General features: G+C 38.8%; 1 protein-coding gene across 5 annotated transcripts in view; it reads left to right on the top strand.

The window, feature by feature from the left end:
• The window catches only part of LOC131434660 (neuropeptide Y receptor type 2), a 231705-nt gene that overhangs the window by 83790 nt on the left and 126919 nt on the right, over positions 1-20996 (top strand). For all 5 annotated transcript variants that reach the window (XM_058601614.1, XM_058601616.1, XM_058601618.1 and 2 more), the window contains one exon: positions 3558-3694. The gene's annotated coding sequence lies outside the window, so the exon portion shown is untranslated. The remainder of the gene's footprint in view (positions 1-3557; positions 3695-20996) is intronic.

The following is a 20996-nucleotide window of genomic DNA, read 5'->3' as shown; positions in this document are numbered from 1 at the left end:
TATCGCCTAAATCAACTTCATTTAAAGAAGCGAATGGCATTGAAGGAATATTTGTAGGTAGACTGCCATTAGAAGAAGAGGATATGGCCGATCTACCTATTAATGAATTGTTTTCGTTAGAAGATGAACTGCAAGGCGGTCCTGTGTTTTGATTATTTACATTAGAAGAATTAAGTGGTAGATTTCTACTTTTATACTAGCATAACTGACATTGGAAGAAGATGATGACGAGGTCGATCTACCTGTCAATAAATTGTTTTCGTTAGAAGACAATTAGGCATGAAATTTGTAACGGTTTTTTGATTTTCAGGTATGTTCTGTAAATTTAAGGTCGTTGATTTCACTTGTTGTCTAAGCGAACGAGCGTTTAAAATTTTTTCCCTGGCAGGACATTTCAAATAATTGGTTTTATGATTTCCATCGCAATTTGAACATGAAAATTTATCAGTGGTTTCATTCATTTGACAAACGTCTTTCGAATGCGATTTACCACAATTCAAACACCGTATATCCATATGACAATTTTTGGTTCCATGGCCGAAACCTTGGCAACGACGACATTGCGTTAAGTTTGCAATACGATTATGCCGTTTATAATGTTCCCAATGAATTTTAATGTGGGAAATGAAACGTACTTTTTCTAAAGTTTTCAAATTGCTTACATCACTTTGATTGAAGTGTATTAAGTAAAGTTCATGGGAAATTCCAGAGCGTGGTACCATTCGTTCTTTTTTTTTTTCATAAGTATTACTTGGGAAGGGGCAAAACCAAGCAATTCAGTTCGTGCTCGCATCGCAAAAGACACAGTCGAAAATTTCTTACGGTCGCGACGACAGAAACAAAGACAATACAGTGCAGTGAACAATAGAGTGTACGAAATGGGCAAATACGATTTAACAAAGCCTGAAACTTGGCCTACAAGGCCAAATTCAATTTGTATTGATTTCAAGTGCTACAAAGTTAGACCAGCAGCAACCGAAATTGAAATCTTGCTTAAGGAACGAATGCATCTAAACGTTAATGATGTAAATTAGATTCAATTCAACAAGGCGTCTAACTGTGTGTACATTATGTTCAAACGTGAAAAAAAATGCAATTGCATTTGCTTCGGTTAATAACGGGGTGCACAGTATTGATCATGACAATGTTAAGTATAAAATCCCTGTGTACTTGGTGGACAATGCCATAGAAGTACGCGTGCATGACCTTCCCCCGCAGACCAGCGAGGGGTATGTTCGGGAATGTATGTCGCAGTACGGTGAAGTTCTTTCCATCGAAAAGGAAGTATGGCGGAATTTTTTCCCGGGTATCCGGAATGGCGTGCGAGTGGTACGTATGCAACTACGTAAAGCAATTCCATCTTACATCATTTGTGGTCAAGACGGGATACATCCGTGTAAAACGTTGATTACGTATGAAAATCAATTGGTTACATGTCAGTTTTGTGAACAACCTGCACACTACGGCAAACCTTGCACTGAAACTGCGAAAACAAACAAAACAAACAAAAACAAGGACAACCAACCAACAACGGAGACTAGTGAATGCCGTGCTCCTGTTTCAAAAGCACCTTCACCATCTAACCAACTATCAACTGCAATCAATGTACAAAGCGCATCTACAGCAACTGCAAATGAACCCAAGACTGCGATCAACAATGAAAACAAGGAAACGGAAACCACTCACAATTCCAACGATGTAGCAATGGATGATATGAGCAACGGACAAAATGACCTCCAATCTTCGCTAGAAGGAAATGGAAGCTCCTCTCCCCAACGACAACGAGATCCAACAATAAAAAAATTATATTGTGTAACAAAAACATGGGTAAATCGGCCACGTAAAGCTATACGCAAATTGGCCTGAATAAAAATTGTTATAAATAAAAAAAAAAAAAACCAAGCAATTCTTTTAGTTCATTTTTAATTTCATCAGTACTTTGATCATTTGATAAGCCTTTCAAGACAGCCTTGAAGGGTCTGTCTGATTTTATATCATATGAATAAAATTTATAAAGTTTCTCGGATAAATATCGGATAAGACGTTCGTAATCTTCCAATCCATCAACCAAGACTCGACATTCTCCTCTTCGTCCGATTTGAAATGAGACTTTTACTTCCGGGAGAAAAGTAGAAAGTTCAGTACAGAATGTTTTGAAGTCGGAAATCATCACCGTCACTGGTGGCATAGATTTTTGTTTCTTCCCAGAACGACAAGCGTCCATTTTGGGATTTTTTGAAGAATTTTCTTCTATATCGCTACAATCGGATTGAGGAAGTATCTCGTAAATATTGTTAGACGGCATAGAATCAACGGAAGGGAAATCCGTCCGTTGTCTTTAATTTTTACATTCAGATTCTATAAGATCGTGAATGTTATTAGAAAAATGTTAAATAACGGATTGTGATTTATTCCGTATTGAATTATTTTTAGCCTTAGGCTTGTTGCCTTTCCGGTTGGACGCAGGCATTTTTAAAATGAATGAAATTTTAAATTAAATTAACTAGGCTAAATCAGTCTTCGATTAGACTTCTAGTTTGGAAAAGTCTTGATAGAGACTGATTTTGTTGTAGTCTTAATAAAGACTGATTAGTTCGAAGAATAGTTCTTTGAATTGCTTGCCTTAAAAAAGACTGATTAATTTCTTAGTCACTCTAATATCACTCTTTGTATAGCCTTTAGAAAGGCTGACTAATTGTTATCCTTTAAAAAGACTGTTAGTGATTCAGGTAGTCTTGAAAAAGATTGAAGCCTTGAATCAGGAGCCAAGAGCTATACGGGTGCGGTGCGAACGACTGTTCAACACCGACTTGCGTTCTATATTATTTATTTTATCAATTTCTTAGTAAACAAAACCGTCACACTTGTATAAACAAATTAGAACGATTTTAAACCGAACAGAAGTAATACGTAAGCAAATCGATCGAGTAATGTTCGAGAATTTAACAACTCGAACGAATGATATTCGAGTTCATACCTAACTCGAACGGAATGCAGAATGGAAATTGCACATTCGATCGGAATATTTCTAATCGATCGCCGTACAGAATAGGGGTGTAAAATTACCACTTTCAACCGTGCAAACAACTTCCGACACACGTTCGCTCAGCGAGGCATGCTCAATTGAATTCAAAAATGGAAAAACGCACTCCAATTTATTCATTTCAATACTACCGCTGATTTAGCGGAACTGCCTTGCTTATGTTAAATATTAGCATCTATGCTATGCGATCTTCTGAGTACGAAATTGTCTTCTCGGTTAGAAGAGGCCATGAGAGTGAGAAATCGGTTGATATTTGTCAAAACTTTAATTTTCGGCCACTGTAATGCATTATTTTTTTTTCTTATTGAATGGAGACGTAGAAATATTTTCATGAAGCAGGTGTAATGAAATCGAAAATCTATTTAAAATTCTTTGTACTGTTTTATTTTTCATGGATTAAATTTGCACCGTTATATAGAAAACGAAGACATAGTCCCACGTCAAAATCATTGAAACGTGTTCTACCGAAATTGAATGTATATAAAATGTTCTTCACTTTTCTTCTTTCTTGCAGGTGTGACGAAGAACTTTTTCTATAAAATATAAAAAAAGGTGCAACCAATCGTGTTCCAGCGTATCGATAAAACACTCTCCCACACACACACACGTACGCAGAGGAGATTTAGACGACATCACGTTTCACAGCTAGGGGTAAGTAAGCTTTGGTAGCAGAATAATGAACTGGAAAGAAAACAATAAACTTTGATAAAATGGAAAATTCGCAGTATGATGCAAGAAGCAAGACGTTCGTCGGAAAGTCAATCGCGCTGATAAACATGAGAACGTGAGGTTGTCTTTCTTACCTATATAATATGGAAATTTTATTGGTCACGATGGATTAGATTGTTTCTTAGTGAAATACTTGTCATTGAAGGTAATATTCCGGAGTCAATCTGTTACGTTGGTTGTTCGTACTACTATTGCCGGAACATTCTGAATCTTCGCAAATCATTTCGAACCCGAAGTTCATAACCGCAGTAATACTTGACTCTATTCAATACTACAACTAACTGAGTTACAAATCCAGTATTGTGACATTGCCTAGGGCCAAACGAAAACAAGAACGATGGCCAGCAAAAACACATCCCTGCGGGTAACATTTCGCTCTCAATCACAGTTGTAACGGGCAAAGAAGGAGGATTAATTTATTGAAAAGCTGTGGTCGATGTACCACAATGGGAAACAATATCGTTACTGATACTCACCCGGTCCGGAATAGGCTTAATAATGGTCTAATCTTTTAACGATAATTCGTTTATTGCTATCATAACAGGGCTCAATTGCGTCTATTTGAAGCATCGGCACATCATCCCTCATCGGTTAGGCTAGGCTAGGCATCGGAGTACGGAGTTTGTGCGGTAGTCGGGGTTTGTACAACCATTTAAATGAATGATAGAGCTATTGTTGGGGTGTTTGAGCTTGGCTTTAGTGTAAAATGAAAAAAGTTTTCTGCCTCGTTATAAATTGTTCCTTAGACTCAAGAAATTTAGTCGTTATCTGTAAGAAAAAGAAATGGTTAATAAATGTGAAAAAAAATCGGTGAAAAATATCTAAACTGTTACTATCTGAAAAAGCTACGGAAGGAAATTGATATCCAAAAATTCCATAACAGAACATAACATGTCAATGTTTCCAGTATCAAACATTTCGGTGTGTCATCTGGTTCTCTATGACATAAGCGCCGGCAGTCTTACTATTATTTCAGGCGTGCCATAAGCGCTGAAAGTACTGCCATGGAATCAACTCAAAACACAGCATGAATTAACCCCATTACCATCCCCCCTCAAAGCTTAATGGTTTTCTACCCAGTTCCATCAGTCGACTTCCTTCACCTATCATATTGCTCGAACTGAGACGTGAATCCAGCGCAAGCTTCCACCCGTCGCCGATAGACAGCCAGCCAGCCAGCCAGCCGCGCTACCGCGTAGAGATAGAGACCGTAAATATTTAACCACATAAATCAATAATGTACCACCCTTGCTTGCTGCTGCCGCTCCCTTCCCTCGATTGTGTGCTGATAGTGGCCGTGGGGCTAAAGCTGCACCTTTCCTTTGAGCGGAGGCGTGAAGGATCATTATTTCCTGCTCTCGATAGGGTAGTTGAATGTGCGTTGAATTGCCTACATCCTTTACAATGTGGTTTGGTTCGCGTTTCGCCTACGGTGGGCGCATTCATTCAGGCACCGTACCAAATGTGGGGTGTGTCAACGATCGCCGCCTGGCAGTCGAAGGTCAAAAGCCGGTTACGCCGGTGATGGTGGTGGTAGAGTAATCGACATCGGGCGGAACTACGACTAGAACGGTGCAATCCAGTGCGCATTCCATCTGTTTCGTTCAAGGGATGAACATTCTTTAAAACCTGTATGTGGCCGGGATACAGGCAGAATGCTGTGAATGAACGGTTCATTAGGAGCCCTCAGTCAGGAATCAGGAATCAGAACTCAAATCAGAAATTGGCTCAAATGGCACGTTTCCCTTGATATTTGGAGATTTGCGACTTGCCATCAACATGTTTTTAGCATCATTTTCCCGATATATAAGAGGGAAGGATTGAAAGGAAATGGTAAGGGTTGGACTAGGAGGATGGGAAAAATTGACGACACAAAAGCACAAAAAAAAAACAGAAGTAAATTCTGCACCCCTAAGAGCTGCTGAACAATCCGCTGGGGATCACATTTAGTGGAAGCAGAAGTAAATTCTGAACCTCTACGAGGTTCCGAACAGTCTGCTGTAAAACCTATTTAGGTTTGTTACTATGTGCGTTAATTCTGATGAACGATGCACAGTTAAAAAAACCTCCAACCCCCGAGAGGATTTAGAGATTTTACAAAGCACTCCCGGAAGAATGCAGAACGATTCGCAGTATGTACGAGCAGAAGTAAATTCGGTACCTCATAAAGGATGCCAAACAATCTGCTAAACCCTATTTAAGGTGAATACAGAAAGGATTCATTCACTCCAGGAAGAACGATGAACCCTTCTGACTATAGCTCCTTACCACATTGGGTGAGAAATGAGAGAATATCCTTTAATTGTAGCTCCGCATACACAGACTCAACCATGTATGGAGAACCAAAAACCCGGATACGTAGTCAATGCGGGACAGTTACATATCAGATGATATGAGGTACCATAATCGCATTCACACAAATCACACGAATAATACTCAGCACATTGAATAGTAGCCATGTTATAATTAAGTTTGCAATTTCCAGTCATAGTTCCGACCAGAATACTGCAATGAAGCTTGGAAAAATGCCATTTTCAGATTTAAATCTGGTAAAAATGCTTTTATTTGAGCGCAAGTTTGCAAACTGCGCCAGTGGCTGGCATGTTTGGATGCAGCCCAAGAACGAATCTTGTGTTTCATCCAACTAGTTGAAAGTGGTAAAGCTGGTTCAGGACCAAAGAAATCATTCGTTGCACCAGCTCTAGCCAACTCATCAGCCCATTCATTTCCAGTAATACCAGAATGGCCGGTTACCCACAAGAAGTAGACAGCATTTGAAATGCTATGGTCTTCAATTTGAGTTCGACATGCGATCACTAGATTCGACCGTGAATCATTCGAACTGAGTGCTTTTAAGGCTGCCTGACTATCGGAACAAAAATAAATTCGTTTACCACAGATCCTCTGCTGAAGTGCCGATTGTATTCCACACAGAATCGCGTAGATTTCTGCTTGGAACACAGTACAGTATCTACCAAGTGAATGAGACTGCTCTAGCCTCATTTCACGACAGTAGACACCAGCACGACCATTCAACAGAGAACCGTCCGTATAATATTTTATGTGTTCTTCAAGTTGTCGTTCCAGACAACCAGACAATCATTCCTTACGAAGAGGATAGCTCACATTGAATGTTTTGAAAGGAAAACTCCATGTGAGAGTTAGGTCACTAGGAACGAGTAAATACTCATCCCACGTAACCATTTGAGACCACAAGCGAGTGTGGCTAGTAGCATAGTCTATAGGGTTACTGTTTCAAAGCCCTGTAACCTTAAGACGGTATACACAACACATGTAGTGGTTTAATGCCCAGTAGCACCTCTAGAGCAGCAGTAGGAGTTGTCGTGAACGCTCCTGTCATCGCCATTAGGACTATCGTTTGGAGATGATTTAGCTTTGACTGAACTGTCGCAACTTCTTCTCTCTGCCACCATACAAGACATCCGTATGATAAAATTGGTCTAACAATAGTTGTGTAGATCCAATGAATGTATCTGGGTTTGAGTCCCCATGATTTTCCAAAAGCTCGTCTGAATTGGCCGAAAGCCCTGCAAGCTCTTTTAATCCTGAAGTCAATGTGAGCAAACCAATTCAGTTTTGAATCAAGAATAACTCCGACGTAATTAATTTGATCGACCACAGTGACCTCTGAACCGAAGAACTGTAACGGACGAGCTCCTGTGATTATCCTACGATGAGTGTAAAGCACCATTGATGTTTTGCCCGGATTTACAGATAATCCAACCTGACCGCACCATTACTCAACAGATCGTTGAGCTTGCTGCATTAAATCAAAGAGAGTGTAAAAGCTTATACCGGTCAGTAATATATGATAATCGTCGGCAAAACCATAAGTCGGAAATCCAAGGTTATTTAGTTTCGTTAACAAACCATCAGCGACAAGGTTCCATAAAAGTGGGGATAGTACACCATCTTGAGGACACCCACAGACACTCAGCTTGCTAATCTCTGCTTGCCGAAGCGATGAACAAAGAAGTCGATTGCTAAGCATTGCGTGTATCCAATTTGTGATACTAGAAGGTATGCCATGACCACGGGCTGCTTCCAGAACTGAATTGAAAGACACGTTATCAAGGGCACCTTCAATATCTAGGAAAACTCCCAAGCAAGATTGCTTTTGTGAGAAAGCTTTTTCAATATTGTACACAACATCATGTAACAGCGTTGTAGTGGACTTTCCACGCTGGTAAGCATATTGCATTCCATGTAGCGGATGCACGCCCAAACTAACATTCCTGATATTGTGATCGACTATGCGTTCCACTGTTTTAAGAAGAAATGAGCTAAGACTGATAAGCCTGAAACTCTTCGCTTCCTCATAAGTGTTGCGATCGCCTTTGGGAAAAAAATTGCCAATGATTCCCTGCCAAGCTCTTGGAATATATCCTGTCCAAGTTTATTTATTTTTAAAATTTTGAAATTTATTTATTTCGTCAAGCAAATGTAGACTACATAAAAATGGTTTACAATGTTTACTTAGATACTACGCATTATTTCTACGACAAAGCTGAGATTTGATTTGATTTTTTGACATAGTAAGGTCAAGATGTTCGCAGTATTGATTGTAATGGCGCATTATTCGATTGACTGGACTGTATTTTGCATAATTTGTTCTAGCTTGTTTTTCTAAAAATAATTTCCTGGAACGTAGTTGACGGCTAGGTATATAAAAATTTAATTGCGATAATAATGGAGCTGATTGAATGCGTTGAGAAATAATGTCGCTGATAAAATAAAACATTGCAAAGTCGCGGCGTTCTTTAAATGTTTGTATATTGATGAGCATGCAGCGTGCTTCATATGATGGTAGAGGAAATGCTGTCCAGTTTAATTTACGAAGTGCATATAAAAGAAATTGTTTTTGAATAGATTCGATGCGTTCTTCGTGAATAATATTTTATGGATTCCATACTAGGCTGCTATATTCCAAAATAGGTCTGACATATGTAGTGTATAATAATTTAATTGTGTATGGGTCCTGAAAGCTATGACTGAAGCGTTTAATAAAGCCCAGCATGCTATTAGCTTTATTGATTATGGTATTGTAGTGTTCCACAAAAGTGAGCTTGGAGTCTAAGATTACGCCTAAATCTCTTACAATTTTACATTTTTCTACAAGTTGATTTCCTAGATGTATGTTTGTGGATATAGTTTTTCCTACTGAAAGTTATTGAGTTACATTTTTTTACATTGAGTTGGAGTAGACTTTTGCAGCACCAAATGTGGAACAGATTGATTTCGTTCTGGAATATTACAGCGTCGTTGATATTTTTAATTTCCATGAAGAGTTTCATGTCGTCTGCATATATAAGCACTTTCAGATTTTTGAGTATGAAGGAAATGTCGTTTATATGTAAATGAAAAGGAGAGGCCCTAAGTGAGAACCCTGAGGTACGCCAGAAGTTACATTTATTGGTTCAGACAGAATGTTTTAGAAGCGGACTACATGCACACGATTCGTTAAGTATGATTTGAGCCATTCAAGAAGAGTATGTTTTATGACATATTTTTGTAGTTTGTGTAGAAGTAAAGGTATGTCAATACGGTCGAAGGCTTTGCTAAAGTCAGTGTAAAGAGTACATTTATTAAGTGATTTTGTTTATAATGTGATAGAATTTGTTTACTTCGACGTCGACATTTCCTTCTGTACTCAGTATGTTCCGCCAATTTATTATACTTAGTCTACACTTGACTTATTCAAAGTCAATTTTATTGTATTCCGGCACTTCCTCATATTCCAAGTCGTAGGGAAGGGATGCATTGTGTGTTAATAATGAATATTCAATTGCGGTGTGAAATGCTTCATTTTTCCATAATGGCAGGTTTGATGCGTTCACACAAAAGTCTTCTGTGCAATTTGTGAAAAGAAGGTCTAAATATGCGTTTTGTTGATTTTTTACGGAGTTTACTTGATGTAGGCCAAAATTAGAAATTTTGTCGAAAAAGTAGTGCAATGTTTCGTTTTCTCCTACGACTGGAAGTAAGATTGATTCATTTTCAATGTCAGAAATGAAGTCCGCATTACGTTGATTGAAGTCGCCAAAAATATGAAGCTTTACTTCAGGTTCCATATTCGAAATAATTGTGTCTAAAGATTGAAAGAATAATTCAAAAGAGAATTTGTTCGCATTTTCGGGTGGGAAGTAGACAGAGCAGTAAATATGTTCTTCTCCCAATATTGAAACTTTGGCCCATACATGCTCAAATTCTTTATATTTAGGAGTAATAATTTCTGCAGAAGTAAAGCAATAGTAAATGGCTATGAGGACTCCACCTCCAGATTTTTTCTGACAGAGAGATAAATTTCGGTCGTGCCGAAATACGTTAAAATTATTTCCAAATACTTCTTCGTTTCTTACACTTTCATCCCAGCTGCTTTCAGTTCCAAGGATTACGTCGAAAGAGGAGGTTATTAAATTTTGATGAATTTTTTTCATTTTGGCCGGGCTTTTCATGCGGTTGAAATTTTGGCAATAGACCAAAATTTCAGTCACATTTTGTCTGTGAAGCGAAGAAGTTTTTGAGAATTCTGGAATACTTACATCACTAATTTCTGTGTCTATTCCTTCGTCGCAAGACTAAAAGTAAGTATTTTCTTCCAAACATGTTAGAAATGTGCATACCCTTTCTGCAGTAACACTGGGAAAACTACATCCTTTCCAGGAGACTTGTACGGAGCAAAACTCTCAACTGCCCATTTGACCGATTCAATCGTCACAACGCTTCGAGCAAGGGTCCAAGAATCGTAACTACCTTTAAACGTCTCGGGAAGAGCTGTCGGTGATGGATCTATACATCCTGGAAAGTGAGTGTTAAAAAGATAGTGAAGTACATCGCCTTCATCAGACAAGTGCTCACCATCTGAAGTTCTTAATAAACTGACATTAAAGTCCTTAGACTTCGAAAGTAACTTATTTAATCTGCTAGCCTCGTTGAGACTAGAGACATTTGTACAGAGGCTTTTCCAACCACTTCGCTCAGACGATCGAAGAGCATTTTTGCAAGCCCTCCGACCCGTCACGAATGCCTCCGACCCATCTCTGCGTCGGTGGTTCCAAGCTCTTCTGTATAGTTTCCTTAGTCTAGCAAGTTCAGCATTCCACCAAGGAGTTCCTCTAGTAGCTCGCACAATCCGAAGTGGACAAGCCTCTTCATATGCTGCAACTATGAGTGAGTTTGTCTCGTCGACAACAATTTCCAAATCAATTGGGGTTTCAATTGTTGGTTAGTATCCGTAAAATCTAGTCGCCAAGCCCTCTTCATAGAGGTCCCAGTTTGTAGATTTGGGATTACGATATGTGATAATATAAATGATATAACGTTTGAATGATCAAAGAAGATGTACTTATGATCAGACAACGAAGGTTCGAGCTCATCGGAGACGAGCCAATTCACCAACTCATGTACAATTCTATCAGAGCAGAGAGTTACGTCCAAAACCTCCCCTCTTCCAGATCTCGCAATAGTTGGTCGATTTCCTGCATTGACTATGTGCAGGTTTGTACTGCTCACAAATTCCATCATATCAGAGCCTCTTGAATTTATATCTGTGCTGCCCCAAATGATTTGGTGAGACATTATAGACATATTTCCTGTCTATGCCATCAATAGTCATACCAACTGTGACAGCATAAATATCCCGAGTTGTGAGCTCCGATATGAGATAAACATCGAATGCACTATTTGCAAGTATGCATGCTCGAGGCATTTCACGTGGATTAGTCATACCGTTCTTGTTGAAGGCAACAAAGTTTAACAATTTTCCAACGTAGAAGTTTCCCTTTTGAAAGTATGGTTCTTGAACCAAGCTATAGAAGCTTTACCTTCTTGCAGAAGTCTGGATAGATTTATAGTTGCTGTAGGTTTATGCTGGAGATTGATTTGTGCCACTCTAACCATTATCAATTAGAGTAATGAACACTCCATCTCCAGCACTTATCGTACAACAACTAGAAGAAACCAAATATATTGGCTTATAATCGCTTATAGCGAACCATGTAAGGATTTTTTTTCAATGTTTTAATCATTTAAATCCCACGAGTTGCGAAGAAAGAAGTCGTCAACTGTGCCAGAGCTTCGCTTAACACAGTAAGGGAAAATCCCAAGATATTCCGTTCACGACTGCATTGTTTAACCACCTGTAGCCATTCAGTCATCGGTACGGAAAAAGGTGCATTTTTTAGGAGTTCCTATTTTTGTGGCCTTTTACAACATGGAACAGGAAACCAGTGGATCAATTCTTGGTAGAAAATAACTCCGCCGGATGCCACACGGCTTACCTGTTTGGTGGACTTATACCAACGGTGCAGATGGACCGTAGCGTTATTCTTAGCCAGTTGGGAAAACGCTACCGACACTACACGGTTATCTAGGCTGCTCAGAGAGGGAAGTTGACATTGATGGTCAACTTCCATGGATGGCCGAGCAGCCGGTAAAATGAACAGTTATCGATAATGCATTTTGAAATAATTTGTGGGGCTGAGCTCACTCAAATCCAAAGGATCTAAACTAAAAATTAAAACGATTGAGATTTTTTAAATTAACTAAAGGCATAAATTATTCATTCGATTGAACTCTGGTAGTGATAGAGCAGAAATACACGCAAACCTAGGACAGGACCAGACAACTGGCCTCTTTTCTCAGAAAAATATTTCTCTTCTTATTCCGGTTGCTTTCTTTTATAAATAATACATTCCTCGCGATCACTGTTGCAGAGATAGTTATTCATTCTAAAAAGCTTCTCCTCTCATAACAAGCGAATTTGAAATCCCAGAAAGTATGGACGCACTTTGATTTCGCTGTAAATAATTCACAAGTGTTAGATATTCAAATTTTATTCGATATACTGATAATATTAGACTACAACAACAGAATATTATTCTTTACATTTGCTACTTAGCCATTGTAGATTAGCTGGCGCACCTTCTTGCAAAAGTTCCTTATTAAATTCCGTCTTCTTGGCGACAAGTTTTAACACTTTTTTCCAATATTTTTTGAACTGTTGAATGGTTTCGGCTTCCGAGACATGTTTCCTAAGATGTGCCTTCGTTATTGCCCAAAATTCCTCAATTGGTCGAAGTTGTGGGCAATTTGGTGAATTTATGCCTTTTGGGACGAAAGTGACATTTTTGGTAGTATACCATTCTACCGTTGATTTCGAGTAGTGGCAAGAAGCAAGATCTAGCCAGAAGACAACAGGACCCTTGTGGCTTCGAATCATGGGTAGAAGGCGTTTTTGTAAACATTCCTTGATTTATATTTCGCTGCTCATTGAAGCAGTGGTGATGAAGGGTTTCGAAATCTTATCACGGCTACAAATTGCTTACCAGACCATAGCTTTCTTACCAAATTTTTCGACTTCAATTGATGTCTCGGACTGGTTTAACACTTGCCCTTCTCGCACGTAGGTTTCGTCGTCCATGATTATGCAGTTCAAATTTCCAGCAAGAATCGTATTGTACAGCTTTCGAACCCTCGGCCTGATCGATGCTTCTTGTATCGGTCTACGTTTTGGTTGTTTCTGCTTCTTATAGGTTCAAAGATTCAAACGTGCCTTAGCACGAAGAACATTTGACTTCGAAGTGTCCACTTTTTTGGCCACATCCCGAACTGAAACGTCCTTCTTTTGCTCGAACGCCTTCAGTATACGTTCATCCAACTGAGGGTTCGCAGGACCTTTTTTTCTACCCGTTTTCGGTTTATCCTCAAAGGTGTTATCCTAACCGAACTTCCTGACTGCATTTCGCACGGCTTTTTCACTTACTCCTTCCATTTTTGCTATCTTTCTCAGTGACAGTCCGCGTTCTGTGCACCATTTGTACACAATTTTTCGACTGCTGAAAGTCCACGCATTTCGAAACAAACTAATGAAAACGAATAAACAATTGCACAAGTGGTTAGAGATAAGTGGACTCAGCCATAAAAATAGACAGATTCTGAACCATTGCGAAATGGCAGCGGTTTTTGGTTGCGTCCATACTTTCTGGGACAGTTTTTATTTATCTATTCTATACGTATCGTCTTCGACTCGTTAGTTCAGAGCAGTTCAAATTTGAACTGCTTAGTGCAAAAACTTAGACAGTTCAATTTGAACCGCTAGGCAGACGTAAAGTTAACACTATTTGCGAAACACTTTTTCATATTGCGCCGAAATGTTATGTCTTTTCTGACGTCCCGAAGAAAACGAATAGGCGACTGAACTGGCCGACCACAGATTTTGATTATATTGGGGTTTAGCTAAAAGACGTTTTGTGCTTTGGGCAAACAACCGATTTCACTATTCTTTACTTTCTCTTAGAATAGTGAAATCGGCTATATGTTATATCAGTCAAAAATGTTATATCAGTCAAAAATATAGCTCTGAATTCATTTTGATCAAATGCTTGTTTTAAAGAAAACGTTTAGTTGAAACAGTTTATTAAAAAAAATTTAAACGCTTATTTTTGGGTAAGTAATTTTTGCATCTTTATTAAGGTATCCAAAATATTCAATTTGAGAAAAATACTAGCAAACAAAGGTATCCAAAGATTTGGTGTTATTCTCAAGTACAACTAACATAATCAATATTCTCATCCATATCACACTTCGTGATTTCTGGCTTTCTCTTTGTATCATCCAGTGATTGTTAAATGTACTCGTATACTTTCCACATTGATTAAAAACAAATTGAACTTGTATCCTATTGAAATTATTAATTCTAAAAAGATGATCCGGAAAACAAAATATGCAATATCAAACCACATTGTTACTGACGACACTGACAATATTTTTTTTATCGCCCTGCAGTAATATTAATTTCAACAACTTGTACTTGCTTATGTCAATTTCAACCAATCACGAGCTGGTCCGAAACTGTCTCTCGAAGTGGATGAACAATTGTCAGGCCCTGTCCTAGACGCAAACAAGTAAATCATAACTTTTTAAAAGTCACATTTGTTTGTTTGAGTATGTCATACACATCAATTCTCGATGGTTACTTTGATTTATTTGTTTTCGATGCCATGGAATATTATTTCGAAAACACAAACTATCCATTTCTTGTGTGGTATTTAATTCAAATACTTTAACACTATCTTTTTCCCGCTTCCTAGTGCCATTATTGCCTAGTGATTTCACAGCATTTCACTGCCAATTTCCCATCATTCCAATTCATCGAGTCCAGATACATAATCCTGCCATGAAGGTTGCAATTTTATTTTCAATTTTATTGAATTATTTAAGACCGGATTGGCTGGTTGAGTTGATTACGGTAGCACCGTAGGCTTCTCCGTCATTCTCTCGTGCTGGTACGAAATACGCCGTACTTTAGTTACCAATGCGAAAGCGCTTCTGCTGTCAGCGTGGTATGGAACCGATGTTGGGGAAAGCAAAAAAAAAAGAAAACTCCCCCGTGCAAGCATCAGTTACTAATACGACCCGACCATAAACTGCTTCTGTGGTGTCCGCGACGGAAGAAAAATGAGAGCAAAGATCGGTGATGAAGATGAACTATCTGGAAAAATTCAATTCCAGTAACATTATTCAATTAGAGTCACAGTTCACGACGATGTCACGCCGCGTCAAATCGCTGACCAAACTGGTTGGTGGCCAACTCTGTCACTGTCCGTTTGTTGATGTTCAGTTTAAGTGTATGTGCAACGAGTCCTCCAGCTTGTAAATTAAATGCATCACAAGAAGTTAGTCATGCTGGACCACTCGATGTTGATTAGTTTGAGTTTGCTTTCAATTGCGAAGTTAATTCACTGACGTGAATGTAATGTTTCGTGTGTGTTGGGTTGTCTTGATGTTGGAAGAATATTCGGTTTATCTATAAATCATTGGCAAAAGACTTGTAATGATCCAGTTACTTTGAGATATGGCATACGTTATTTTAAGTCTAGACAATTTACTAGAAATAATATTATCGTATAGCACAAAAAGAAGTAGTTCAAGATGGCTCCCTTGGGGTAACGCTATGCTGTGTTATGCTGGAAGTATTAAAGAATCCATTTACGACTTTAACAGAGGCACTGCAACCCGTGTGAAACTGATAATTACGATTAGTTGTCCAATCAAAACCAAAACGAGGATGTTAAAAAATATCGTGTGTGAATTATAGTGCATTTAATTTAACAAATAATACAAAAAACCGGAACCTTAATAATTGTGAACCTGATCTTTGTTTATCAATTAATTTATTTGAATCATTACAATTTCATTACACGCATCCAATGGCAAGCGGAAAAAATCATGCAATTAATTTTAATTATGGGTTGGCAGTAAATAGTCCAGACAACATACCACAATGTTGAATCCTGGGTTTCTTGCTACGTTGCATATTCGATCGTTAGACTTTAATTGCGTAGGTGTATCGCTCGCCAAACACATGACATTATATTTGCAAAATTAATTGTGTAAAGTTTGCAGTTCCTCATTTTGCTATAATACCAGGTAGGGACAACTTTTCAACCACGATCACAAAAACGGCTTTAGTGCTACATATACGCAGAAAACCGTAACTTGATTGTTTTAAACATTTGTCGAATTGAATCAAAATTGTTATTGTCAGCATATTAACGAAAACTTTTATCGTTAACCAGAATTTGTTTTATTAAACTTTTCTCTGTGTATCGCCATACATATCACGGTTGATTTTCCAAAAGGGCGTATAAGCAAGTGACAGTTAGTGTCACGGTAGATTTATGATACAAAGCCGAGATATTCGATTAACAAGTAGAGGTATGCATTTCTGAGCGTTTCAATTTTCAGCAGTTCTTCAGTCAGAAAAAAATACAACACGACCGCTAAACTCAATGAATTATCCTGAAAATTTCACAGAATATTCTCAACTAAATTTCGAAGACATTGTCTGGTGGGATTCTGCACCGTTTCCAAGAAAATTCAATTTGAAACGGGAAAATAGCAAAAAACCTACCACTTTACGGTACTGTCCTCAGCCCTTAAACAACATGATACGTGGTTTGCTGACGTTTTTAAACAATTCAGAAGTACTATGACAGTAGGATGACACACATGCGAAACAAACATGTTTTGATTCAATGACAACTAGACCAATGCGGTAGGATTCGGTTCATAAGCGAGGGATAGGTTTTGACACATTCCGAAAGTTACCGCTGAAAATACAAAAATACGAATATGTTGCGTTAGTATCATGAAAAATGCAATTATTCCAAATTCGACATGAATGTATTTCCATTACGTTTCTTTATTTTTTTTATAGTAAATAGGTATAAAAAAGAAGAAAACTTTACCGAAGTATGGAAAAGCATGTCTGTTTAATTCGTATTCATGTATTTCAGTTATGTCTGACATTAGTCAGTAGTATTTTCGTCCGTAACATTTTTTTTATATGACTAGCAGTGCTCGCATATGGGTTCGATGGATTTTTCACTTTTAACTTGTTTCGAAAACATTTTTTCAATGAGCGCCGATGGCAGTATGGAGCTCTCCCTACTCGGATAATTTTGCATGTGAAAATTCGGGAGAAATCTTTTGAATAAAGTTCCATCAAACGAGTTCACATTATCAGATATTATAATAATAATGTTAATAATAATAAAAAAAGAATTTTACTCTTATTCTTTACTCACTACTGCATAACGTCAAGTTTCACTCACCACCCGTGTGAAATCTGTTTCATTGGCCCCGACTTCAATAGTACACGCCTAAAAATGGATTCATGTGTCGACAGGATCGGGCACACTGGTATCTTCATATACGAACTAGAGTTCTAGAATATATTGCGCATTTTATACTTGATTAGATTCCAGCGAGAAAACTAATTACACAGTAAGCTTCTCTCAGTAAACACATACAAATAAGCCTAGTACATGAAAACTAGTAGTGCCACATTTTCGGCTTTAATTTAGAATATTTTCTAAACTCACGAATAGTGAATGAAACTCCAGTTCTCCATGATGGAAAACAACTAGACGAGAATAAACCTATTATTTCATTCGTAAACAATCTAAGCGTTTAAATTAGAAGAGGTTTTCAGTTAAGCGCATCCACCATAATCATAAATTTATATTCATATGTGAACCTAGGAATCGTTTCATTTGTCATGTCATTGTGTTCGGTCCTGTCTTTTATAAAGGGTGATTTTTTTGAGAGGTTGATTTATGAAATCCCTATTGGAATCTATAGAACGATCAACATAATTTAATGTTTAACTATCAACATAATTTAATGTTTAACTATCAACATAATTTAATGTTTGAAGATGATTTCATGCAAATGTTGGGTAAGGTCCAATTTTGACTCTCTCTCCAACATGTCGGTCGGTATTTCACGAATAAAGCCACCAGCCCATTATCCATTCCAAATAGTGACTTTTTTGGGATGCAATGGTAGCTCTTGCAATGCTTCTGACTGGTCTATACTCCAGACAATTTTGCTTGTTGACGTATCCATTCAGCTTCGTCGCTGAACACAATTTTTCGAAAAAAAGTGAATTTTCCTCTAACTTTGCCAATTCATGATTAGATTCTAGATCAAACGACGATTAATGATTAAATTATAGACTAAACTGAACAAGTTTGATAATGACACAAGACACGACTCTCGGGTGATCTGTCAAAAACAGTGTTGCCAAAAAGATACCAGCAAAAATCACCCTTTACAAACCTGTATTTTTTTGGAATTTTGTTTTTGGTTTGTTTTTTTTTTAAGTTCCCTTTCGAATTTTTATAACTTCTTCGAGGGGCACCATTTTTTGTACAACGGACAGTTTCATAGATATAGCGTTTTGATGGAAGGCTTTACAAAAATCAGCCTTGAACCAAATTGGTCTTTCCAGCAGTGCAAAACAAATGGGAATATGTGAAGTCTGTTGACTTGTTATCCATTTCTGTAGTTGTTCAGGTAAGTCAAGATAGTTTTTTTTTCATTGCCGTTTTAATCTTCCGAGCGAACGGACGTGAATTGGATTTACTGCGAGAGCATTGAAAACCAGTTGTGTGTGTGATAAAGTGGTCGGACGATATTGTGTAGACAATAGTGCTTTTTCCTCTGAGAGGTTTTTTTTGCGCATTATATAATAGAACAGTGCCTTATTGTGAGCGGTCGATCGAAACGGTACCGTTAGCCGGGTATTGTTTTGTCGATCAAGGGCAACTGTGCGGATTATAAATAAGTGCTTTTTCCTCTCGGAGGTTTTTTGCACACCATCAAAGCGGCGATACGCCGATCGACAAAGTCCAGCTTGGTGTCCCCCGTTGGATCTTAAGTTAAGTACTGTTACTTCGTTTATTTTTATTTCTTCATTTGACCATTATATTTTCCCCCCGAATCATTTGTTTCTGCGCGGAAGTAGTTCCGCGACATGTCTAATTTAAATCCTGACCCCCCCGCGCCCGATGTTCAAATGGAGACCTCTCTTGACTGTAAAAAGTCACGCATAAAGAGCTATCCTGATGGGCTCGCACTACCGGCCGGGCCTTACGCGGTCTATTTCCGGACCAAATCAAAGGAAAAAAAACTGAATATTTTAAAAATATCGCGGGACCTGACATCGCGATATAATACCATCAAAAGTATTGATAAAATACGTCCAGACAAGCTCAGGGTCCTGTTTACCAGCTCAAAACAGGCTAATGAGCTTGTTCAAAAGGATCCTTTTACGCTGGAGTACCGCGTCTACGTGCCAGCTCGCGAAGTCGAAATCGACGGTGTGGTCACCGATTCGAGTTTGACTTGCGAGGACGTTCTTAAGTACGGGGTGGGCTGTTTTAAGGATCCCTCACTTAAGAACGTCAAGATACTGGATTGCAAGCGATTGCATTCAGTATCGATCTCCGGGGATGGAACAAAGTCCTATCCCCAATCAGACTCTTATCGTGTGACCTTCGCCGGCTCTGCTTTGCCCAACTACATCCTCTTGGACCGGGTTCGTTTACCTGTTCGCCTATTCGTACCCCGAGTAATGAATTGTACTAATTGCAAACAACTGGGGCATACAGCTACTCATTGCAGCAATAAGCCACGTTGTGCTAACTGTGGGGAAGCTCATGCGGGCGGCTCTTGCGGTAAGGATGCTGAAAAGTGTCTCTACTGTAAGGAGGGTCCGCATGACCTCTCTGATTGTCCCGCTTACAAACTGCGAGGAGATCGGATGAAGCGTTCCCTGAAGGAACACTCCAAGCGTTCCTTTGCCGAGATGGTTAAGAGTGCCACCCCTCCTAAACAGACAACGAACTCATATGCCTGCTTGTCAACTGACGAGAGCGATTCCGACAACCCTTTGGAAGGTCCATCTTCGGCGGTCCCTCATAGCTATAGGAAAAGAGCAAACAAATCCTATCATAAGCTCCCTAGTAAGGGTTCGAAGGTGTCTTCCGAAGGGCTTCGAAAAGTTACAGCTAACGGGAATCGTGACAAACCACCGAAGCAAAAAGCTCCTGGTCTCGGAAAACTCAATTCCGATATGGAATTCCCATCACTTCCAGGGACTACAAAATCCCCAAGCGTCCCTGAAAATCTCCCAGATAACCAACAAGTTCTCTGATGTTGTGGACTGGATTTTTACAACTTTCAATATTTCTGAGCCTCTTAGAAGCATTTTAATTGCTTTCATGCCAACAGTAAAAACATATTTGAAGCAGTTGACTGCAAATTGGCCCCTTCTCTCAGCGATTGTATCCTTCGATGGCTAAATCATCCACCGAGGTCACGGATCTAATCACTGTTTTACAGTGGAATTGCAGAAGTATCATCCCAAAAATAGATTCATTTAAATTTCTAGTAAATAATATGAAATGTGACGCATTTGCATTGTGCGAAACTTGGCTAACTTCTGAAATACCCTTAAACTTCCACGATTTTAACATTATTCGCCTGGATCGAGATGATCCCTACGGAGGTGTACTTTTGGGGATCAAAAAGTGCTATTCTTTTTATCGAATTAACCTCACCTCGATACCAGGTATTGAAGTTGTCGCATGTCATGTTACAATCGAAGGTAAGGACCTTTGGTTTGCTTCCATCTACATTCCTCCTAGAGCCTTGGTTGGGCATCGGCGGCTCAGTGATATCATGGAGCTCCTTCCCGCACCGACGTTGGTTTTAGGCGACTTTAACACACACGGTACGGGCTGTCTTCACGACAATAACAGATCAGCTATGATCCATGATATTTGCGACAACTTCAATATGACAATTTTGAATACGGGAGAAATGACACGGATCCCTGCACCACCAGCAAGAC

The sequence above is a fragment of the Malaya genurostris genome, chromosome 3 (genome assembly GCF_030247185.1).
Source record: "Malaya genurostris strain Urasoe2022 chromosome 3, Malgen_1.1, whole genome shotgun sequence".
Classification (NCBI taxonomy): domain Eukaryota; kingdom Metazoa; phylum Arthropoda; class Insecta; order Diptera; family Culicidae; genus Malaya; species Malaya genurostris.
The sequence above is the reverse complement of the archived record's forward strand: the minus strand, read 5'-3'. Positions and strand labels throughout refer to the sequence as shown.